The 26304-nt window shown below is 32.0% G+C and overlaps 2 long non-coding RNA genes across 6 annotated transcripts; one reads left to right on the top strand and one right to left on the bottom strand.

Moving 5' to 3' along the window:
* Positions 1 to 1976: 1976 nt before the first annotated feature.
* LOC143246995 (uncharacterized) lies at positions 1977 to 14439 on the top strand. Of its 3 annotated transcripts, XR_013026300.1 has the most exons (5): positions 1977 to 2059; positions 4923 to 5030; positions 8940 to 9032; positions 12641 to 12866; positions 14127 to 14439. It is a non-coding gene; the product is annotated as an uncharacterized LOC143246995 (long non-coding RNA). The 3 variants fall into 3 exon arrangements; XR_013026299.1 differs by lacking the exon at positions 12641 to 12866 and having other exon boundaries at positions 14127 to 14437; XR_013026298.1 differs by having other exon boundaries at positions 12641 to 14192.
* LOC143246996 (uncharacterized) lies at positions 10655 to 26011 on the bottom strand. 3 transcript variants are annotated; one of them, XR_013026301.1, is made up of 4 exons: positions 25903 to 26011; positions 20054 to 20146; positions 17088 to 17211; positions 10655 to 11795 (listed from the first exon to the last, which is right to left on the bottom strand). It is a non-coding gene; the product is annotated as an uncharacterized LOC143246996 (long non-coding RNA). The 3 variants fall into 3 exon arrangements; XR_013026303.1 differs by having other exon boundaries at positions 25924 to 26008; XR_013026302.1 differs by lacking the exon at positions 10655 to 11795 and adding an exon at positions 14079 to 16683.
* Between the last annotated feature and the right edge of the window lie 293 nt (positions 26012 to 26304).

Here is a 26304-nt window from a genome sequence, read left to right on the forward strand (position 1 = left end):
GTAAGCCACTAAACTGAGATTTTATCAAAATATTCATCACAACTGGCAAATACAGATGTTCTAAAAATCTTTTCAAAATAATGTAAAAGTGTTAATTCAGGTAATTTCTATCTCATTAAATGTTTTTTTTTTGTTTGTTATGGTATAGTACTACGTATCCTACGTCACTATCACTACGTTTATGACAAATATACAACGTTAGTTTTTACAATATTGAAAGTATTCGTAACAGTAACACGCAACGTGAAACATGCATTTGAAATAATATGTTTTCATATTTCCCACTAAATACTAATACAGGCTAGCAATATAACTGATAAATAGCAGAGGCATTAAGCACGGTTTTTAATTTAAAGCTATGTAACCCTTAAATTGGAATAAACCTTTCAACACACAGAACAAGCCGCATTAAAATGTCAGTGTATCACAGCGTCAGTACTATAGACCGTAGTGTAGGCTTAAACTCTACCCTAAACACTTATTCCACATTACGATAAATATCATAATTATCTGGGATATGTAAACAGTTAGACATTCTGCATAAGCAGATTATAACATCATAAAAAAATGCATACCCGTCCTCCTGGCTTGGTAGGAGGTATAATTAAACGCTTTTTACGTCTCCTTCCTCGATCAGCTGAATCAGCCATTCTAATCACACTTCCTAGCGAATATATTATAGACTAATAATCTTCGTTGAAAAAAAAAAATATAGCATCAAGTTAGACAACAGTTTTATTGCTAATTATAGTTAAACGGTGGAGTAAATATAAATATTTATATATAATATGACTGTTGTGAGAATTTTGATTACTATGCAAGTTCTTTATAACACATTTTATTTCTCTAATGTTGACTGTATAGAAATATCAGTGTCCTCAAGAGTGGACAAAGGGCACTTATCACCACCCTGAATTATCGATTTACAGTACAGTTTCCAACTTATAGTTTTGATATCATTTTGACATCTTGCCTACTCTTAATCGGTATATTTGCAGATTTTAAACGCCAAAATCATGAGTCCGATTTGCTTCAGTGAATAGAGCAAATAGATCAAAGTGGTTTGCTAATGAATAAACACTCCCATGCACTTTAAATAGCAAAAGCAGGTTTTCACTGTTACGCATCAGGATATAGATTGTTTACCTACAATTTATTAGATATTTTAAGTAATTTCTAACATCATTTGTTTGAAATTTGACATTATTTTGGAGCTACGCAATTTAAAAAATGATCACTAAATATTGTGAGCAGATAAAATATATAATATTTTAATTGACCAATGTATTTACTAAAATAACCTACTAGAATTTTCTAACCTTTATAATCAATACATAACAGAAAATGATTTATTGTTTTCTTAAAACTATTTAAGGGTATCAGTTTTCGATTGATTATTAGACAAAAATGTCAAAATCTCAGAAATAATTTGATCCAATTAATTTTTATGGCCTTGTATTAGATTGTCTTCAAGGCCATAAAAATGGATTGGATCAAATTATTTCTGAGATTTTAAAAATGGATATATTAGAGATTGATTTGATGCATCCATAGTTTCCACATGTTATTGTACGTAAAAAAAAACAACAAAAAACCCGCAAAAACTGGACTTTTGACAAGAAAAATGAAAACTATTGGTCAAGTAAAGGACAGAGAATTTTAAATAATTACCCTATGAAGAAAGGGTACCGACATTTATGCTTCTTGGAAAAGAAGCCATAATTTACGGCAGCTGTAATTTCTGGCATATTTTTAATAATTCGAAAAAGTTTTGTATGTTATCATCAAATTGGAACTCGTTATTTCGCGAATTAAGAATTAAAGAAATATTGTATTAGTGTTATTGTAATGAAATATCACAGAAATATTAATACTTAAAGATATCCCTTGACACTGAGGCGTTTTACATTCTTAAAATAAAAATAATTTCAAGTTTTATTTATAATTTGTTTTCACACACGACTAGATATCGAATTCCAGAAGGCGGTAGTGTAAAAAGAGCGTGTGATTAAACATTTCAGAAGGAAGGTTGGAACTGCGTTGTGCTTCTTTACCCAGAGTAATAGAATTTAATACTTATTAATGCATAATATGATATAGAAAATTCCATATTTTCGTTTTGTAAATTTTAAGTGATATTTAAGATACAAGGTAAACACCTTGATTGGATTAAGTCTGTTTGTGTAAACTAGTAGTAGTATATTATGCATTATTAAGACTGAGATGCCAGAATTCTTGGCACTTGTACAGTTTACCCCTAAACATATCGAGTGTTAGCGACGCATCTATTTGTTGTAGTTTAGTACATAACTCAAAGATATTACAATTTTGTTAATAACGTCCACTATAATACCTTCAACTATCTCATGTATGACGTTAATACACACACAACTCACCATAATTTTATGATGTAAATTATTTATTTAATAATTCCTTTAAAAACCTTATGGAACAAAGTTGAGAACTTTATGCTGTGTAACATGTTTTTCGAATGTGTAATAAAAATAAAATATGTTAACAACGTGCGTTTTTTATTATACAAAAACAATTATTTACTGGGGAAATTTTGTAGAAGTAACAAATTCATATCCAATGTATAGCTTAATACCTTATTGTTTAAGTCTATAAGAACAGAAACCTTAAGACTAATTAACTATTTATTTAAAACTTGTGTTCAGTAAATACACTGTAAAGTTAAACAGGATAAAAATAAAATTTACTTATTACATTAAGCCCAATTTGTTTTGACCTGGCATAGGCAGTTGGTTAAAGCACTTGACTTGTAATCTGGGGATCACGGGTTTTAGTCCTTGTCACACCAAACATGGTTGCAATTTTAGCCATGGGGGCATTATAAAGTTAAAGTCAATTCCATTGTTTGTTGGTAAAAGAGTTGGCTGTTGGTGATGATGACTAGCTGCTTTCCCTCTAGTCTAACACTACTAAATCAGGGACGGGGTAGTGCAGATGGTCCTTGAGTAGCTTTGCGTGAAATTCAAACTAAACTACTTTGTTTTTTACAACTCACTGCCCTAATTTTTGTTTTAACAGAACTCTTGCTAACCTGGAACTTCAAGTGTTTCACAAACAGATTTCTTTCATATAAATAGTTATAATCTGATGATGACTGAAGAAGGTCGAAACGTTGTTCGCTCCTCTACGTAAAAAAAGTTTCTCAACCAAAATGAGCCGTTTGTACATATGCAAAATTGTTATATTACTGATCTTAGAGTCACCATCTATATCAAACACACGTTCTGAAGTGGGTGTTTGGTACATGCAAGTATTTTTAGAGATTGGTGATTCATGTCACTTGAAATAATAAACTAATCAGAATTATTGTTTATATTTATTATTGTTTTTGATTATTATATTAAAGTTCTTAGTAACAGTAATTAATTATGGACCTAACATTTAATAGATAAACAAATTTCTTTATTTTCCCAGCTCTGTATTATAACATTACAAATTGGCTTGACCCATGTAAACTGTAGCTTGTCACATGATCCTCCTGTCAGTACATACACCACAGTATTTGTCAGTCAAACTTGTTAGAATAAAGGTTGTCTACCTGACTTGTAATCTTTACCTGAAGGCCACACACTCTTGTTTCAAATGTTTCACAGATTCATTCTTAGAATTTAACATCTAACATATTTTACCCTCCAGTTCTAAAATTCTATGAAGAACACAAGTTATGTCACTTTATTACATAAACGAAGTTCTTATTAAGTAAACTTATAAATGACTTTTTATGGTTGGAATCTTATGTATATTAGGTTGTCAGTAATGATTGTTTTTACCTAAAGAATCGCATCAGTTAGTTAACTAAAGTAATGCCTTATTTTAAGGGAACCTGTTCTTTGTATTAGTAACAAGTATATTTTGTGTAATCTTCTGTTTATAATATTTAAAACAGTACTGGTTAGTATACTACCTACTGTTGGTTGGTTGGTCTTTTTGTGTTTAAGTCAATATTGTGTATCAGTTGTACTTTGAAAATGCAAAGTTATGAAACAATTTATTTTTAAGTTATCATAAAGCTTCTACTTCAGAACTTAAGGCATTTATTTATAAACCTTATGGTTAAAAATCCTTATTGTTACTTCATAGTCTCATATCCTCCTGCTACTGTTTTTATTTGCCTACATACATATAATGGAATGTGCTCCACAAAAGTCTGAATAGTAACTGAACAGTGCACCAAGGTTGGATATCTTTAGGGCTAAGATATAGACAACTCTTATTTTAAACTGTTGGCTAAAAATAATGTAAACTGTTAGTGACACCTACTGGACTTTGTCCATTTATTTGAATAGGAAAAATGATTTAGTGTAACTTGTATAATATATCTACAGGTTAAAGTTTTGAATATATTGAGCAGCATTGTGACTTGAACTATTCACTGTGGAGTCTGACATGCTAACCAATAAACACGGATAATAGACAGTTGGTAGAAAAGGCATTCATGTATATGTTAAAAATAATCGTGTGAACGACTTACAAACTGACAATTTTCATATTTTATACATAGCAGCATTTTTGAGAAACAAAAATTAGCCATATTTTGAATGTTTTCATATTTGCAATAAACAGTTCTTTACGTAAAGTTGTGAAGCTCATAACATTTCTGTACCTGTTGTTGTATCCTTCTAATTGGTCCAGAAAAACATTGCAGTGTAAGAATGAACTGTGATTGGTGTACGATGTTTACCAATGTCAACTGTATTTAGTGGAACTTTGTTAATCTCTGATGTTCTGTAATAGAAGGTTTAACATCTGTATTGTGAATAGAATCGATACCGTGGTACAATAATTGTTATTTTTAACTACTTAGAACATGGTACAAAAAATTAGTTTCCTATAATGTCTTGGATTAACAGTAGTTTTTATCTGTATAAATTTTTTATTGGTTGTCTTAGGTGTTAATTGAGGGTGAAAGAGGCTGCCTTCCTCACCAGGGTGGCAAGTTTCAGCAAAGGAAGTGTTGAAGATAGGACTGGCTGATCAGCTTGTTGGATACAGCACTTGTAGGTTTATCTGTGTTTATTTGATTTATGGTGAATTATATAGATAATTTAGAAAACCTCAAGGTGTCAGTGTAAACCTGAATGTGGATTCTACCTGTGATAATGCAAGTTGTTATAAGCTTAAAAAAATTGCTAAAACACTGGTTAAATAAATATGTTAAACTATTCAGAACAAACAGACTTCGTCTCTATTTACTTAAAGTGTCAAAATAAAAGTACCTTAATATTTTAAGTTTTGTTTTAACTCCATTGTTACAGGTATCTAAGAGGCCAGAGGACATACCACATTTGTAGACTTGTATTCAAAATTTTATGATAGACTACACCTTCCAGAACCCATCAAGCACAAAGCAAAACTTTTTTTTTTTGATGTAAGGCCACTCTTTGTTGTTGGAACAGATGTCTAACAGGGATTCAACCATTGTCTTTACATCAGTAGTAATGATTCTTCCCAGAAATGGTTTATTAGCATGTCTTGTTTTCAAAGATGAACAAATGGTGATCCTTTGATTATCTGTCTAATCATGTGGAACCCATTGTTCAAATTTCGAAACTTTTCCAAACTCGTGGAAGTGGGTACAGGTTGTACAAAGCTGTTGAGCCATTTCTTGCATGGTCTACTTTCAGTTTATCTCTTCTGGGATCTGAACATCTACTCATGTTTGCTGTGCATGGTGACCTGTGAAGAGGAGGAGAGGATCCTGGTGGTTGGGAGGTCCAACTCCAACACACCATTTTGGCCTCGAGTTCCTGTACATGGGCAGTCTTGGGGTGTCCCTCCTTGGGTCAATCAGCTAGTCCACTTTGGCTAGGGTCAACCAAGTACCAGTGTTGGAAGTTCTCAACAGGTGTTGTGGACATTGTATCTGATGCTGGTGTTTGGGTATAGTGCTCACGAAACCCTGGCTTTGCTGCAGTGTCCTTGTAGTGCATCCCCTCGTAGAGGTTCATGGTGGGTGGGGTCAGTGGGCACCAAAATATTCTTTAGCTCTTTGGTCATCTTGTTTCTATAAAGATCAAATGGAGGAAGTTATTCTGGTTAGGTTACACATTGGTGACAGTTTTTGTCGCTCACCACTTCCTTTTATCCGGTACTGATGCACCAATGTATGGTCTGTGTGTGGCACTCAGGTCACAATCGTACGTATTTTATTATCATGCTGTTGTCACAACCAAGAACGACGACACTATTTTAAACATATTTTTAAGGTAGGTTTGCCCTTGACATTAGCCAATGTCATAGGTGATACTGCCCACCTCACTTATGTTTTCACATTTTTAAGAACCATTTGTCTTTTTAACTTAGTTTTTATTGGACTACACACTGTTTTAGTATGATTTCTTTTACACATTTTAATTTTTATTTTGACCTGAACTCAGGACTTGAAAGGCCAACTTCAGATGACTGACAGCAAGTTTGAACTTAATTATTCAGTCTTCCTGGCAGGTCTAAATTTTACATATTTTTACCTTAATTTCAATATACCACTATAGTGCACTACATCTTGTGTGGCACAGATAGCTTAGTAGCTTTGTGCCAATAAACATGAAATACCTTCCTACCTTCCTTGCATGGTCAACTGTGGCTTGCAGGGCATCTTATTGATTTATCTTGGCCGTCCAGAACATTGGGAATCAATGAGATCAAATTCTCATGACTGGGACTTTGCAAACCATTGTGGATGCTTTCTGATAAATTGTGTGGGACTTTGCAAACCATTGTAGACACTTCCTGATAAATTGTGTGGGACTTTGTAAACCATTGTGGACACTTACTGATAAATTGTGTGGGACTTTGCAAACCATTGTGGACACTTTCTGATAAATTGTGTGGGACTTTGCAAACCATTGTGGACACTTCCTGATATATTGTGTGGGACTTTGCAAACCATTGTAGACACTTCCTGATAAATTGTGTACATATATTTCTTGTAGCCTCTGAACCTTTTTCTAAATTCACATGGCATACAGTTTATCATTTGTACTAATTTCTTTAGGTTTTTATCGGTTAAAATTTATTTCCAAGCGTCTCAATTATTCAGAAGTTACGGTCAAGGTTTTTTTGATACTGTCATAGAAGAAAAAGAAGACAATTCTTCAAGTTCATTTTCTGAAAACCAGTAACAACATTTTTTAATTAAATAACATGACTTTCTTTTCAACATAATATTATTATAAATGATTGTATGAGCTTCTGTCTGTTAAAGTTAGATTCATTGTATACTTTTCTGGGTTATAACTTTTGTTGGTATTTTTAAAGCATTCAAATAAGTTGGTTTAACTCGTGAGGGATGATGCTGGGTGAGTGGATGGCACTGGAGTGATTCTACAAACAAAATCTACGTTTCAATCCCAGAGATTATAGTTAGAAGAAAGATTTCTCATGATGATTTAATTGAGGGCAACCAACAGCTTCCTGGTTCATTTTTTGACTGTTCATTCCATTAAAGATATGGAATCCAACTATTCTCATTTAAATATTGATCAAGTTTTGTCTTGAATTTTATTAAATTAATTATATCTACATATCTGAAGACATCTTTTCCAAAACCAACCTCCCTATGAGAAAAGTGAAATTGTTTAAGCTCAGTTTGTGCCAAAGTTTATATTTGTGTCTCCTGGTCTTACTACAGGGTGTTCGGAAAGTCGCTGTCCACTTATATATTTATTAACAGACATGTTTCAATATAGAATACAGGAGGTAAATATGAATGACAATTATAAACAATGTTGAAAGTGACCCCCGTTGACATCAATACAGTCCTGGATCCTTCTTATTTTGTTTCTAAACACCGCTATCAGTTGCTGGCTTGAAATAGACTGAATAAAATATGATTACAAAACTGCACAGTGACTTTCTGAACATCTTGAATATTTACTGTTGACTATAAAAAAGACACTGTATCAACATTTACTGTTTAACACCAAAATCAGATCATTTCTAAAATTTTTGTTACAAGATAAAACAATCAGTGAGATCTTAATCCATCCTTCTATGACAGTGTTCACATCTCATGGAAACACCAAGTTTGGTTAGTTGATCCTTCTATGACAGTGTTCACATCTCATGGAAACACCAAGTTTGGTTAGTTGATCCTTCTATGACAGTGTTTACATCTCATGGAAACACCAAGTTTGGTTAGTTGATCCTTCTATGACAGTGTTCACATCTCAGGCAACACCAAGTTTGGTTAGTTGATCCTTCTATGACAGTGTTCACATCTCATGGAAACACCAAGTTTGGTTAGTTGGTTATTTTTATGACAGTAAATTACTTATAATTTTAATAAATCAAGATAATTGTTCGGCTCTATTGGTTAGATCATTTCTGGCTGAAAATTCTGCTTCAGTATTATTTGAATAAAACTGGTTTCTGGCTACAAGGTTCATTTTATAGTTCTCTGTACAAACAGCACTGATGTGGACTGCAAGATTGTAATTTTAAGACAGTTCAACATGTGATAGTGGCTTTTGTGTTAAATGTGTGAGAGAAGGTATAATCCAGTTTATGTCATGGAAAGTAAAACAAAACGTGTATTTTATAAAACAACTGAGTTGCTACATGTTACAAAATGATGTTGATCATAAGTTACAACATAACAGTAGCTTATCAGAACAAAACTACAACAAGAACTAGTTTATGAAACAAGCATTCTGTGATTAAACAGTTGTAATATATTTTAAAATGTTTGTTAATTGTTATATTTGTGTCTGAGAAACTACTATAGGTAGGTTTTGTACACAATCTAACAGCAGTTGCTCTGTACTTTATTGAATGACATTAACTTTAATAATTAGGTGGATTATGTGACAAGCTGTGTTTGTTTAAAAACATTTAACTGTATTAGAACTTGTTATATCTTCTGATGCACACAAACAAGTGATGTGTTCTTGTGTTGACTTTTACAGAATACCAAAGTAACTGAAGAAGAGACCACAATGGATCTAGATGATTCTATGTGGAGTGGCAGCTGTCAAACATTGACGACTTGTTTAGTAACGGTAAAAAAATTTTATTTCTTAGGAAAGTAACCAAAGTAGTTTAATTATGAATAATGTATGACCTGACAATCAGGAGATATGATGAAAATATGACCAGAAGTTTGTTTTTTATTACATAAATAATATTGATAGGGAACCAGGACTTAACAAATATTTCTTAGTATTGTAGTGTCATTTCATTCATTGACACAAGGCTCTGTTGTTATTAGTACAGCTGATAGAATTATAGGGTGTATTTACACTACAGATGTGGTGATTGTTATTAGTACAGCTGATAGAATTATAGGGTGTATTTACACTACAGATGTAGTGATTGTTATTAGTACAGCTGATAGAATTATCGGGTGTATATACACTACAGATGTAGTGGTTAGGTCTCGGTTGGAATACTTTGTAAAGTTTGACGTCCATATCTGAGAAATAATATTGACTTATTTTAAAGGATTCATAGAGAGCTTCTAGGATGATTCCAGGGACAAAAGGTTGATTGTATAACAATAGGTTAAGGTTTAGTTTTAAGTAAAGAAGTAATGTTATTGAAGCTTATAAGATTACTTGTTAGTTAACCCTTTTACAATGGGCTCAGTATAATATACACTATTTCATATGTGCATGTTAAGTATTTACCCTATAACCTTTTATACAATATGTGTAACCTTTACTAAAGTTTAGAAGTCTTCTGTACAGAAAAAGTCAGATTTTGTAATGATATATTTGTGCTAGATTTGTTGGTGAAAATATTAACTCCCTTTGTCCAATCTCTGAAACTACCTAAATACATTTCAAACATTTGTTTATGGTAATAAGACAATGTATTTTATTTTCTATACACTGTAGGATGTGTCAACTGACCAATTTTGTAACTACCATAAGAAATAAATAGAAATTATGATTTATTATGACAGATTATACAAAAATAAAAACTGTTTACTGTAAATAACTAATGTCTAATAACGTTATATATTTATTACTGACATTCCACGACTTGCATCGATATGGTGTATGTGTAGTCACTATTACCACATCCAGCAACATAAAGCTAACCTTCAGTCTTGGCTGTGTGTTAGTGCACTATTAATATTTTGAAATATACAATCACATTTCAGTTATTATATGTACACAAATTACTATTTAAAAATAAATTATTAAACTTGTTTGACTCAAAGCATAGAACAATAAATAAACAATTTCTTTTTAACTATGACCTTTGCACTTGGTTATTGCTGGACATAGGTTGCTAAGCCTTTTAAGATTTTGCATGTTGAGGACATGGAACAAAGTGTTTGGTTAGTTTTATATATACCGATGAATAACCATCAAGTTATAACCTACACTGATACCACTATAATTTATTAAACTTTGTAACTAAGCTGTATTTAGGTCTAAAACATATGAAATTTTCATTTACTAAAGACACAACCTACCTCCTTTGATTATTGGTTTGAAAGAAGGAGATGGCTTCCTAACAAATAAAATGTCTGAGAAAACCACTAGGGGGACATTCTGAGCTTGTTGATTGGTTATTCACATGTGATATATTGAAGATATACATAAGGACTGTTTTCCAAAATGGAAATAGATGAGTGGGGCTAATGTATTTGATTCAGTACATGAACCATATCTGAGCAAAATAAACATAAGGTTTTTATTTCATATTCAGTATTGATAATTCAACTTCCTAAATTGTACAAAGTTACAGACTTATCAGGTCATCCCTTAAGTAATGTCCAATTTTAGGTTCAGGAAAAGAAAATGGAGTTCAAATGCTTTGAATGTTTTTTAATCAATAATGTATGTTCCATTATTATTAATTACCTCCTGAATGTCACTTCTATAAAATTCTTGGGATCTGGAGGAAAAGAATGTAGAGAGGGTAGTTTTGACATCTTGTGTTCCTAGCTCTTTTCTGTCAAGATAATTCTGCAAACTTCAGAACAGGTGATAATCAGATGGAGTAAGGTCTGGAAAATATGGAGGATGTGGAAGTTTTTCCAGTTTAGCTCTTCAGTCTTTACAGATGTGTTCCTTGCTGGATGGAGCCGTGTATTATCCTGGTATAACACAACACCTTTATGATTGGTCAAAACAGGTTTTTTTTCTTTCAGTGCAACATTCAAGTGCTCTAAACTGTTGACAATAGAAGTCTGATGTAATTGTTACATTGAGTGGCAGCAAGTCAAAGTGGACCACACCAAAAGCTTAAAAAGACTTTCTTAGGGCAGATGTTCATTTTGGGCTGTGCTTTAGCCATAGTCTGTGCTGCTTAACATTTTTATAAAATATCCATTTTTCATCACCAGTCACTAACCTGTCCAAAAAGGGTGAGTTACGTTCACAAGAGTACAGATGTCCACCCTTGCTCTAAGTTGGGCTTCTGTCAAATCATGGGGGACCAATTTTCCAAGTTTTGACATCTTTCCAAGCTGTTGCAGATGACAGTGAACTGATGAATGGGTTGAATTAAGTTTGTGCTAGTTCTTCGTCTGTTACAGCACAATCTTTATCAAGTGCAGCCAGGAGCAAGTCACCATTAAACTCAACAGGACGACCTGAACGTGGCGCATCACTTCAGCTGTAGTCACCTGATCTGAACTTCTGAAACCACCTTCAACATTTTCTTTGCTTCAGAGGCTCCGCACCATAAGCACCATGAATGTTTCGTGTAGTTTCTGCTACATTATTGTCTTTTTTTTAAACTCAAATCAGTATATGCCTAATGTGCTCCTCAGACAGACCCATCTTTATAAGGGTTCATTTGATTATCTGAAAAAGTGGAGTTGGGTTAGTTTCTTTTGTCTGAATATTTTTATACACATTCTACTACATATTTTAGTCATTAAAACCTTCTACAAAGACAGAAATGATGATGCACTTTCTGTATTAAATTTTCAGACATTACACCTCGGATGACCTGATAGTATTTTTACATCACAAACGTCTAAATTTTAACCATTACTACATTCAACACGACTTACAAATATTGGTATTTAGATTAAGAAATTATAATTCAATTAATGTACAATTTGATACCAAACTTATTGGGATAAATTCATAAAACAGTAGTTCAATAAACTTTTGAATACAAGCCAACAAACATGATGAAATGGCATTTGACCTCTGACCTATTACAATAGAGTTGAGTCAGTATGAATTTCAGAGCTAAAAGACTAAAGAAATAGGAACATTGAGATAATATATTATTTGACATATTTCCTCACAAAGATGTTTAACTACCAGAGATTATTTAAAGCTTATTTTCAGACAAAGTCTATTAAATTTGGTCAATAAGTATGTGTTCCTCAGTTTTAAAGTCAGTAGCCTTATCCTAAAAAAAATTAAACAGTCATTACAATGTTAACTTAAATACTATGATAATAAAAGTGTATAATTAGATCTTGAATGTAACACTTATTTGTGTAGAAGCATTAAAATGGGTAATTGGCACAAAAGAGATAATACTGTCCTGTCTTCAAGGTTTTCTAAGGGTTTTTTGTGTCTTTGATAGATTTTAGACATTTTACTACTCTGGTTTTATCTAAATCTTGTAGAATTCTTTAGATACAAGGAAATTAGAAACCAAACATTTGGACTTGTTTTCCCACTACTAGGTGCTCCATATTTGTAAGTAATAGACAAGTTTGAAGACAGATTGCACAACATGAAAATTCAACTGACAGTTGTTTTATTCTATGAAAAACACAAGAATCGTTTCACCCAGAACAACAGCAAAAACAATGTGGATGTTGTGGTGTTAAATCACAACAAACTACAGCTCAGACTTCAGTTGTACTGAAATGTTCCCATGTTGATAATGAATTAAAGAGCAACATGAAGGTAATTTTAGTCCACATTATAAATGAATGTTCTTTAATTTTGATGTTAGAAATTGTGCACTGAAACAAACGCCAAACTGCTTTTGGTTCATGTTACAAAAGACGATTAAAAATATTTCACTTTATGATGGTTTTGTAAAGTTATTATAAAAGGTAAACTATTTAACATCTAAACAAATATAAGAAGAAACTACTGAAGTGATTTTTATCAGATATTTAACACAGTTCGACTTTTGTATCATGCAGGTCTAGAACATTCTGTAATAGTTTATACCTTTACTTCTTTGAATTGTTATACATTTTTTATAACATTGTATGGTATATAGTCATACCATGTGCTTATTGTAGTGTAATTTATTTTTTCTCTAGAAGTTATATTTGTGTACAGTTTTCACAAAAATGTTGGGCAAGAAAGTTAAGTTTCTTTCACTCTAGCTACCTAATTTCTAAGTCACTCACCTAAGGTATTACCTGTGTCTTCTTGTTGGAAAGGTTTCTACTGGTAATGTCTCAAAACAAGAACCTACCTTCTGTATCGGTGAGTGTTAACACATTTTACATAGTGCTGTGATGCTAGTTGATAGTTCTGTAATACTGTACATTATCTCATCACGACACAATAACGCTGCTTTCACATTTTGTTTTAAGGAGTGTTTATTAGAACTTTAGGTTTCATGTTAAATTGTTTACACGGTATAAATACACATTTATGTAGGATAAGGAACATTACAACTTAAATTAATGACAGAGACCTTTCACTTGGGTCTAATTTGGTTCTGTGCATATTAATTATAATATATATAACAGTATTGCTTTCCTTATATGTACTAGATTGTACGAGTTATGGAAAATGTCCTTTAAGTTTCTGTTATAATGTGGTATATTCTGGATGTATAAATATTAAACCTCTTGTTTTAATTATAAACAAAATATTAAGTTGTTACAAGTTCCTTGTAATTAGTGAATGAAGGTCTTTTGAAAGGACATTTTCGGTACGAGAATATGAAACAAAGCAACTTCTGGTCAAATGTTGATCACACGTACTGGTGTGGGAAGGTTGGTAAGAAGCTAATTTTGTGATATATTTGTATTTATCATAGATAAATAAATCTGGCTCATGTTGCCATGATCAGTTAGATGGTTTATGAAGTATCTCTTCATGTCAGGTGGAGAGAAAACACATCGGAAGGTAATTTACACTGTTCAGGAATTATTGATTTTAACCATTTATTTCAATACTAATTGAATTTTTTTTCTACAGATTGGTTGAAGATCCTGTAAGTTGGTAAGTGGAAACTTCAACAGAAACTTTAAGAACTTGAGGCAAAACTACATATCCAATTAATCTGGTATATACATTGTAGAAATTTTATATGTGTAAACATAATGTTAAGTCCTAGTGTGGCAAATGTATAACGAGAGACCAGGCCTATAACATATCTGATACAATATAAATTTACAAATATTCAAATAAATGAAATAAATCCCTATACATGTAAAATCGGCTCGTTTGGGTTGAGAAAATATTTTACATAGAAGAGCGAACAACGTTTCGACCTTCTTCGGTCATCGTCAGGTTCGCAAAGAAAGAGGTAACTGACCGGGAAGCTGACCACATGTTTGAAAGGGGTTGTGTAACTGTGTGTCAAAATGTAGAGGGCAGTGTTAGATGTTTGAATATATAGTTTTATTTTATTATATTTAATATTGGTATAACGGTGTTCCTTTATATTGGTTTATTTTGGGTTTAAGTTGTTGTATAAGTTAGGCTTCTTTAATTTTGCATTTGTTTATGTTTGTTTCTTTATTTAGTATCTGAGTGTTTTCTATGGTTATGTTGTGTTTATTTGACTTGCAGTGTTCGAAAACGTGTGAAGGTGACTTTTTATGTTGTTTGAATCTGGTTTCCATTTTTCTACTTGTTTCTCCAATATAGAAGTCGTGGCAGTTATCACATTGTATTTTATAAATAATGTTGGTGTGGTGTTTGTCAGTGTACTTTTTACATAGTATAGACCTCAGTTTTGTGTCTGGTTTTTGAATAAATTTGGTATTAATTGGAATGTCATATTTTGTTACTAGTTTTTTGCCAAATGTTGGTTATTTGTTTGCTGATGTCAGGAATATATGGTATGCAGCAGTATATGGTTTTGTGATTTTTTGATTCATGAGATATATTTACTTTTGTTGGTTGATTTTGCTTTCTGTCTAGATGTGTGCGTATAATGTTTTCTACGGTTTGTGGAGGAAACTTATTGATGTTGATGAAGTATTGTCTTATTTTGTCTAATTCATCGTTAATTTTATCTGGTGAGCATAGTTTTATGGCTGTGTTTATTTGGTTTCTTAGTATGTTGAGTTTTTGTTTTGTTTCATGTGCTGAGTCCCAAGGAATGTATAGTCTAGTATGCGTGATTTTTCGGTGGATTTCTGTTTTGAATTGTGTGTCGGTTCTTGTAATTTTGAGGTTAAGAAATGATATTTGATTGCTTTCTGCCTGTTGGGATGTATAGAGTTAATGTGATTGAAAAATTTAAGTGTGTGTTCTGTAGATGTGAATCCCGCAACCATGTCATCTACATATCTGTACCAGTATAGTGGTGGATGTAATGCTGTGTTAATTGCTTGTGTTTCAACTTGTGTCATAAAAATATTGGCTAGAACTGGTGATACTGGGTTGCCCATGCTTAGGCCATTTGTTTGTATATAGTTGTGGTTGTTGAACATGAAGTTTGTCTTCATTGTGGTGAATTTTATGAGAGTTGCTAATTGGTTGCTGGGAATGTCTATAGATGGGTTAGGGTCTCGGATATAGAGTTCTGAGGCTATCTTGCAGGCTTTCAGTGGTTGGAACTTCTGTAAAGAGGGACATAACATCAAAACTGGCCATCAAGGCTTTATGATTAAGTTGATTTAGATTAGACTTGAAATTAAGAGTCTTTGATGAATGAGCTGGCTGATGTTACATATTTGGAGAATGCCCATGCTATGTATTTACCAAGATTGTAATTAAACGATTCATATGTGGACATTATTGGTCGTAATGGACAATCTGGTTTATGAGGTTAGGGGATGCCGTATATTTGCGGTGTGCGTGAGTCGGTTTTACGTAGGTAGGAATAAAGTGTTTGTGAAATTGTGTTGGCTTTTTTCATGTTTAGTTGCGTCTCGTGTGTCATTGTTGGATTTGTGTGTATTGGTTTAAATTTGTTCGTGTCTGATAGGATGTTATACATTTTTTGGATGTATTCATTCGTGTTCATTATGACTACAGCGTTACCTTTATCTGCTTTTGAATTTTTAGGTTTTTAATGGAATTAATGTCTCTTTTGTAAGATTGGAGAAACAAGTAGAAAAATGGAAACCAGATTCAAAGAACATAAGTCATCTTCACACATTTTCGAACAAACAAACACAAACAAACGCAAAATCAAAGAAGCATTACTTATACAACCTAAGCCTAAAATAAACCAATACAAAGGAACACCTTTATACCTATATTAAATATAATAAAATAAATAATATGAAATTATATATTCAAACATCTAACACTGCCCTCTACATTCCAGCACTCAGTTACACAACCCCTTCCAAACATGTGGTCAGCTTCCGGTCAGTTACCTCTTTCTTTCTTAGTGAACCTGACGATGACCGAAGAAGGTCGAGACGTTGTTCGTTCTTCTACGTAAAATATTTTCTCAACCCAAACGAGCTGATTTTACATATATATTTCTCTACAAGTGGGTTTTCTCGACATCACTGAAATTAATCCATAATTCCTAGTAAAAACTCTAACGTGTCTTGATATCCACTTGATACTGTAACAGTGAACATATACAACTGTTAGAATCCATTATAAATAAATATTACACTTTATACTGTAAGAACTGTTCTCTTTAATTCTAAATAAAACAGTACAATATTCTGTGAGTTTGAATGTCTTTAAATTGGTATAAAAAGCTACAGAAGTATTTATAAATTGAGTTTGACAGAATGTAGAAAAACTACAAGTCCCTGTTTAAATATATTCATAAACATGTAATGTTAACTCACTACTATCACATGGGTTATTACCTTCTGTGATAAAACAATTTAATATGGTCACTTATTATACATTACTGTATAACTACAGCTTAGTACAGCTATGACTGTATCTTAACCAACATGTGTAAAGTTAGTAACAGTAATATTACTTCATCTTTAATAATGTAACTCTTCTTACCTTCTTCTGGTTCAAGGTTAACAGCTGTCCTGCTTCAGTTTAAGAAGCTGAAATAAAAATCACGAGTTTTGTCTCTACTTCATCTATAAGTAATTTGTTGTGTCTTCCATAAATTTCTGGGCCCCTAGAAAATAATTTATTATGTAATAAAAAAAACTCTTTCGTACTGTCATAAAATGTATTTTTATAATGTTGTAACTTTAACACTGGAAAGATAATAGACAGACATCCACTTTCTCCTATACTGGAAATACTGAAAACCAAGTTAAAAATTCACATTAAAACAAACTATCCTATTAAATACTAGTTTCAACATAGCTCTCCTGTTAACAACTGATTTAAAATATAAAATACCTTCATATAAACTACACCAAATCTGTTTAAACAAATTATTAAACTTATTGTGTTTATTGTCCAATAAATTCACGTTGTAAAGAGGTCCTTTACGGTCTTGTGAAAATATAACAAACACACGACACCACCAACAGTCAAGTTATTTCTAAACGTGAGAGAAAACAACCACCAAAATTATTCAAGTTTTTATCTTTATAAAAACCTGACCATACTTCAACACTTCCAAAGTTTAAATATTTTCTTCACAACAGTCCTCATATCTGGAGCCGAGTGGTTCATTATCTATCAACTTGATAAAATTAGGGTTTTTAAATCAGACCATTGTTTGTTTGTCATTATGTGAAGAACTATAAAACAAATAAATACAACATGAACATTAAGTTATATTTATTCCCCTACATCACTTAGTTCATTATAGCTGTTGTAAAATAAGGTCAACATTTACATTCTGGTGACTGAAGTTTACAACTGAGAAACTTTACTATGAGTTCAGTTGTTCAACTAAACAGTACACAGTGAAAGTTAACCACTGTTAACAACAACTAAACAGTACACAGTGAAAGTTAACCACTGTTAACAATAACTAAACAGTACACAGTGAAAGTTAACCACTGTTAACAATAACTAAACAGTACACAGTGAAAAGTTAACCACTGTTAACAATAACTAAACAGTACACAGTGAAAAGTTAACCACTGTTAACAATAACTAAACAGTACACAGTGAAAAGTTAACCACTGTTAACAATAACTAAACAGTACACAGTGAAAAGTTAACCACTGTTAACAATAACTAAACAGTACACAGTGAAAAGTTAACCACTGTTAACAATAACTAAACAGTACACAGTGAAAAGTTAACCTCTGTTAACAACAACTAAATAGTACACAGTGAAAAGTTAACCACTGTTAACAACAACTAAACAGTACACAGTGAAAAGTTAACCACTGTTAACAACAACTAAACAGTACACAGTGAAAGTTAATCACTGTTAACAACAACTAAACAATACACAGTGAAAGTTAATCACTGTTAACAACAACTAAACAATACACAGTGAAAGTTAACCACTGTTAACAACAACTAAACAGTACACAGTGAAAAGTTAACCACTGTTAACAACAACTAAACAGTACACAGTGAAAAGTTAACCACTGTTAACAATAACTAAACAGTACACAGTGAAAGGTAACCACTGTTAACAACAACTAAACAGTACACAGTGAAAGGTAACCACTGTTAACAATAACTAAACAGTACACAGTGAAAAGTTAACCACTGTTAACAATAACTAAACAGTACACAGTGAAAAGTTAACCACTGTTAACAATAACTAAACAGTACACAGTGAAAAGTTAACCACTGTTAACAATAACTAAACAGTACACAGTGAAAAGTTAACCACTTAACAATAACTAAACAGTACACAGTGAAAAGTTAACCACTGTTAACAATAACTAAACAGTACACAGTGAAAAGTTAACCACTGTTAACAACAACTAAACAGTACACAGTGAAAGTTAACCACTGTTAACAACAACTAAACAGTACACAGTGAAAAGTTAACCACTGTTAACAACAACTAAACAGTACACAGTGAAAGTTAACCACTGTTAACAACAACTAAACAGTACACAGTGAAAGTTAACCACTGTTAACAACAATTAAACAGTACACAGTGAAAAGTTAACCACTGTTAACAACAACTAAACAGTACACAGTGAAAGTTAATCACTGTTAACAACAACTAAACAGTACACAGTGAAAGTTAACCACTGTTAACAACAACTAAACAGTACACAGTGAAAGTTAACCACTGTTAACAATAACTTAATCATAATTTTACTTTCTTATAACAACATTGGTAACGTCACTTGAAATGCCATTAAATACAACATGACACCTGGTCAAGATGACAGTCTTATTTTGACCGTTCTGAGGTCATTATACCAGTTATACACCTTACAGGGGGATATCAGTGGTAAGTGATAACCTACAAATCTAAGTTAACATAATCAAACCAAATTATCCTTTAAAAAATTACTATCTTAATAGGAGCCTAGCCTGTCTTTTTCCAAATTTAAACTTGTTAATAGAATTAACTTCACAATATATCACAAAGGAATTATCTTATTATCCAACAAGTTAAACTTCTATATCACTTTTGTTCTCTAATAAATAAATATTAACCTATTATTATACAATCTTTTATCCATGGAATCAACCTACAAGTCCTCCTGTGAACCCTTTAAAATAAGTCAATATTATTGTTTATATGTTGACATCAAAACTGTACCAAGTATTCCAAGTTATTCCTAGCATATGATTTGTATAGTAAGATAACTACTACTTATAACCACCACATCTGTAGTGTAAATACACCCTATAATTCTATCAGCTGTACTAATAACAACAGAGCCTTGTGTCAATGAATGAAATGACACTACAATACTAAGAAATATTTGTTAAGTCCTGGTTCCCTATCAATATTATTTATGTAATAAAAAACAAACTTCTGGTCATATTTTCATCATATCTCCTGATTGTCAGGTCATACATTATTCATAATTAAGCTACTTTGGTTACTTTCCTAAGAAATAAAATTTTTTTACCGTTACTAAACAAGTCGTCAATGTTTGACAGCTGCCACTCCACATAGAATCATCTAGATTCATTGTGGTCTCTTCTTCAGTTACTTTGGTATTCTGTAAAAGTCAACACAAGAACACATCACTTGTTTGTGTGCATCAGAAGATATAACAAGTTCTAATACAGTTAAATGTTTTTAAACAAACACAGCTTGTCACATAATCCACCTAATTATTAAAGTTAATGTCATTCAATAAAGTACAGAGCAACTGCTGTTAGATGGTGTACAAAACCTACCTTGTGGTTTCTCAGACACAAATATAACAAACATTTTAATATCTGTTACAACTGTTTAATCACAGAATGCTTGTTTCATAAACTAGTTCTTGTTGTAACTTATGATTAACATCATTTTGTAACATGTAGCAACTCAGTTTTATAAAATACACATTTTGTTTTACTTTTCATGACATAAACTGGATTATATCATATCTCAGACATTTAACACAAAAGCCACTATCACTACCCTTATTAGAAATCTTTCTTCTTGCTATATTAGCTGGGATTCAATCCTAGATCATCTTATTAGAATAACTTCAGTGCTAGCATTTTCCCTTACAACTAAAAGAACCTTGTTTGAATGCTTTAAAAATACCAACAAAAGTTAGAAATCAGAAACAGAACTAAAATAGAAAACTATAAATGAATTAATACGTAATAGACAGAAGCTCTCGCAAGACTTCAGAATAATAATACATGCGAACTGTACCCAATAAAATGAAAGACAAAAGAAGCCTCCTATATTCAGATAACTCACAACACATTTAGTTGTAGGAGTCAGAAAAGCTCGAAACCAATCAACTAAGATAATTCTAGTCCAAGTCAGGAGAGAAACCAGATGGCTGAGAACACAATCTTGCCCATCACCACAACAGAAATAGTCCTTCTGTGACGACTCCAACAACTAAAGCACATTAGTTATTAATTATTAACTAGTTGTTTGAAAATACATAACTAGTTACAATTATTGCTATTAATAATACTAGTGTTAGACTATCCATGCAGCTTTACATAACTATAACATTAGGCTTAGCTAAATTGCTACAAACATTATTACTAATAGAACAGTAATTTAATTACGAACTATAATTATCTAGTTCTCTGCAAGCAGTCCTACTAGTACCAGTCTTTATTATGGCTGTGATTAATTTTAATAATAACGTTCATTCCTGCTATCACCCAGTGAAGTCCCCTACACAGAATATTATAGTGAGATAAACTACAGGGTAAGTCCTTACCCATCCATATATCTTATGTATCCAGTGTGGTGTCTCTCATTCTCACTGCATAATATTATGTGATACCATCTTCTGTGAGACATTTTAATGTAAATGTGCTTACATCGGCCATATTTCTCTGAAATAAAAGACCAAACAAATTTATAATACACGCGTAATTGAATATAACATAATAACATACGGATGGGTAAGGACTTATGGGCCACCCTGTACATCATTAACAACCAATTCATTGAAAATTTATTTGTAATAAATTAAAGTGTAATTCATGCAATGAATGTACATGTTTCAATTATTTATATTTATTAAAACAATATTACAATATACATTTAAGATTTGATGTTCCTGTCACTTTACTTCCCAACCAGGGGTGCTCACACTTCTTGGGGGTGCAAGTTAACATTTGTTTTGGCCACCTTCACTTTTATTCTTAAATAAATAATTACTGCGAGGGGTGTGAGAACATATTAAAACTTTTTAGGGGTGGGGGGCATGAAAAAGATTAGGAAACACTGCTTTACGCTAACTGTTATTCAAGAAGTGAATGCACAGATATGTTAAATAATGTACCCCAATATTACAAATTTCAAATCTTTCATAAATATGGGGAAATTTTGGAAGTATGTGATTTCTCACTTAATAGTTATATTCACAAGTTTTTGAAGGGAATGTATTGTTCTTATCAATATTTCTTTAAAACTAATTTAAATAATTGATCTAATACTGAATTTATCCACATGTAAAACCTCAGTTCAGGTTTCATACACCTGAATCTTTGTCATGATTTGATGTCTGATGTATTAACAATGCATGACAAGTCCTTTGTGTCAAATGTTACACCATAACAAATTAAACAGCATATAGCTGTCCAGATACTTCCAACAGGTTTCATTACTAAAAATATATAAAACAAATCCCTGTCAAACTACCACACGTTCATTCTGAAACTGAATGAAAGGACACTGAGCTCCTGAAAAGTAAAATATCACTTCTGCTCCACAAAAACTGAATTTTATATCTGTAGTAAAATGCCTGATTATTCTTTGGTTTTTATAAAAAAAAGTGTTACATTTTTTGATGTGTATTACAAACATTAAACTAGAATTATAACCCCACAGTCCTGTGTTATTCCTTTCAACTTGAACAGATTCAGAGAAATTTATATGCAAAAACGGCTCGTTTGGGTTGAGAAAATATTTTACATAGAAGAGCGAACAACGTTTCAACCTTCTTCGGTCATCGTCAGGTTCACAAAGAAAGAGGTAACTGACCGGAAGCTGACCACATGTTTGAAAGGGGTTGTGTAACTGTGTGTCGAAATGTAGAATGATCGCGTGAGCGTGTACTGTTAATAGTGGTGTACAGTATGCTAGTTCAGACATAATGGTAACAGGTAAGTACAAATACACTGAGAAAAACACAAAAACTTACACTTCTCGTACAATCGCCGTAATGAAATAATAATCAGTGATGTCGAGAAACCCACTTGTTGAGAAATTTATATGCAAAAACGGCTTGTTTGGGTTGAGAAAATATTTTACATAGATTCAGAGAAGCGTAACATCATTTTGTGAGATCTTCAACAAAACAGTAATTAGAGCACAAAAAGATTAATTTTTAATTTCAATACTTTAACTTAAAATCAGTTATCTTTGATAAAGTGAATACATTAATTATAATACAACTGGCACGTGGAAAATAAATTTTTCAAGAAACAAATTACTCAAGTGGCTGTACCTAATAAGGTTTTTCTCAGTACATCAGTTTCAAGTTTGGTAAGTTACATTTAAATACAGTAACCATAATTTCTCCACAACTTTCTAACTTGTCTTTGAAGACACTTAATACTGGATGAGTGATTTGGTTATACTTTAAATCTCATCATGAAGGATAAACTGTTATTTATCAGGTCCTTACTTTAATTACACGTGAATCCTTTCTGAGCTCAAAAACACATTTGTAATCTCTCAGATGTGGCTTAACTTACAATTCAAACTATATTACAAATTAGGAGAAACTAATAAACATCATTTCATAAAGCATGTTTAATTTTTTATGCTCTTAGTAACAAACATTACATTTGTGCCAATTACGGATCGCTGCGACCTACATAAACATTATTCTTACAAATTTCATTAACTGTGCAGCTGGCCTCAAAATCCGGGTTATAAAAGAACGAAGACACACAAACGTTATATGCATCATCGCATCAGATATGTCCTTCAAGGATGATGAACTGGAATAAGATTTGGAGGAACATTTGCTGTAGACAGTATTATACATAAAATCAAAATGTTTTATTACAGAAAACAATCGTGCTCAATACCTGAGGTTTCACAAGCCACCACTGCACCTAAGACGTGCACAGTTTTATGAATAACTTACTATTACCACAGCTGTACTTGTCACATACACCTAAACAATAACCTATTAAGAACCAGGTTTTCAAAGATCAAATTACAAGCAATACTTTACTACTCTTAAACAAAAGTGTAACTACACAATTCACCTCACTTATAAGAACTTTTTCGATTCTCAACAATTTTATAAGTTAAGCCTCCACATACTCAAACTCTGAACAAACTTAAACATTTCTAAACCTGTTTTGCAAAAGGTGTGTCCAAACTCCAACACACGAGCAGAACGAAAAACGCATCTAACCCTCATATAGAAATAAATAACACATATTCTATCCTCTAAAAACCCAGGTATGAGTAAGATCCAATCCTACCTTTCCACAAGATAGGTATGAAAACATTATAATAATGGTTGAAACCTTCTGTTTTTGTTGGACAAATTTTTTTATATTGACATTGTAGAAACGAACAAAATATACAATGTTTGGAAACCAACATTAGATTTTCTAACATCCACCCTACACAGCAATAAACACAATGGATGTAAGCTTGGTTTTTGGGACTGTCAAACTACATGTTTTTGTACAATTTAATAAATGGGTCTCACAAGAAACTGGTGTTTTCCTATTCAATACCTTTCACCTTCACCCCGGGGTCATAATGGTGAAAACCAAGAGCTCTAAACCTAATAGCCTTCAACTTTTCAAGTTTCTCCTTTTTGTTCACATCCATCTCACCGAGTCTCTTAGTTTTTAAAAGTCTGTTTCCTCTAGCAGTGTTCTATCTCGTGAGAATATAGAACAGTAAGGACAAAATATTTTAACCATTAAGATGAATACCAAGATATTGAAACCACATCTTCATGTTTGTCCTGTTTTTAACTGTCCACTATCACATTCTAACATGTTCCTTTGGTTTCAAAAGATGCCAGTAACTCTGGTGTTATCTACCAGTTATAAGAAGCTTGACACAGGAAGTTTGGTTAAGTTTAACATCAAAATAATCTTATATCAAACCTACTGATGTAACTGTCACGATAAACCTTAATACAGACACATAGAAAACAAAACTGACAAATTAAAACAGGTAACACCACAAGCCAAAGTATTTAAATTACCTTTAACCTTAAAGCAGTACAGTAACAATTTTGTACGATAAGCAGATATACAGTAATGCATCTATATTTTAATATGGCTTCAAAAATACAACAAATCAACAAGTGAAATAATGAGTTCTTGTTTTCATGTTCTGGCACTTCTGAAGAGTAATGATCAAAACACAAAATTACAGATAAAGAATAATTTTCCTTAAGTTTTATTCCTATAAACCTTCTCTCTCTTGTAATATTCAATTTTTTTCAAGTAGTCTGTTTTAAAATAAAAAATTTCACTGCATCTTACGTATGGGAGAAATTTTGACAAAATCATTATTCTTACATGACATATTTAACAAAGATGTTCCCTGCTTATGGATTCTCTTACAACAGTTCTTTCTCCTATAATCTAATAATACAAATACTAAAGTTAATGTGGTGCCACACCAGGTTTTGTAACGAAATAATCACAGAATTAGAGTTTAGTGGTTTTTAATTTCATACTGGATTTTTGACCAATTGCTGCTTAAGCAAAGTAAAAAAAAACCACCTAAAAAGATCTCATGGCAATAACACTGATTGTTGTATGAGTAAAAATGTTCGATAAGTACTCTATTTTTAATAACAACCAACAAATGTCTATTTGCCAAGGTGATTTTATTGTTGGAAATCCAATATGGAATATGCCACTAAACCAGAATATTTTACCAAAATATTCAGCAAGTACACATGTTTAGTTAATATCTTTCAAGAGTGTTAATGTGCAACGATCCTTATCAAATAACGTTTTTGTTTTATGTTGCAGTACTGCGTTAACAGCGTTACTACTAAATACGTAACTTTACGCTTAGGATGTTATTAGGTTAGAACACGCACAAATAACAACTTTATTTTCCCACTTAATGTGAAAACAGATTAGAAATTTCAATGATAAAACAGCAGAGGCACAATTTTTATGCTAAAACTCTGTATTCAGTAAATCATAACTTACAGATCAAATCGCACCGTCAGTAACAAAACTGAAGTGTAGGCCTAAAATTAAATATCGATTCTATGTTACAATACAAATATTACGATTATCTGATAAGTTAACGTAATAAAATTGCTTATACAGAAAATGATACCATAAACAAAGGTATACACGCCTTCCTGTCTCCGTAGGATGGTTATTAAACATCCGTCATTGACGAACTAAATCAGACTTTTGCCACTTTCCCCAATTTGTCACCTGGTGCATATATTTTGTACTAATAAACTTGGGTGCGAAAAACGTAAGTTTGATTTCATCAAAATTTGACAACTGTTTTATTATAATATTATAAAGAGAATTGTGCTCTTTATCTACATTCCTTATGCTGTAATGACTGCAAAAAAATTAATATAACAAATGTTAATTGGTACTTAAACAGACAATACATCGTGAAAACGGGTTTTCACTCCCATGCATCACAGTGTATTTTAAGTAAATTACAATTTAATACTGTCTTTGAGGTACTTTCTCACAATATTTCTTTAAAATTATGTGT

This window comes from Tachypleus tridentatus, chromosome 3, assembly GCF_004210375.1.
Source record: "Tachypleus tridentatus isolate NWPU-2018 chromosome 3, ASM421037v1, whole genome shotgun sequence".
Classification (NCBI taxonomy): domain Eukaryota; kingdom Metazoa; phylum Arthropoda; class Merostomata; order Xiphosura; family Limulidae; genus Tachypleus; species Tachypleus tridentatus.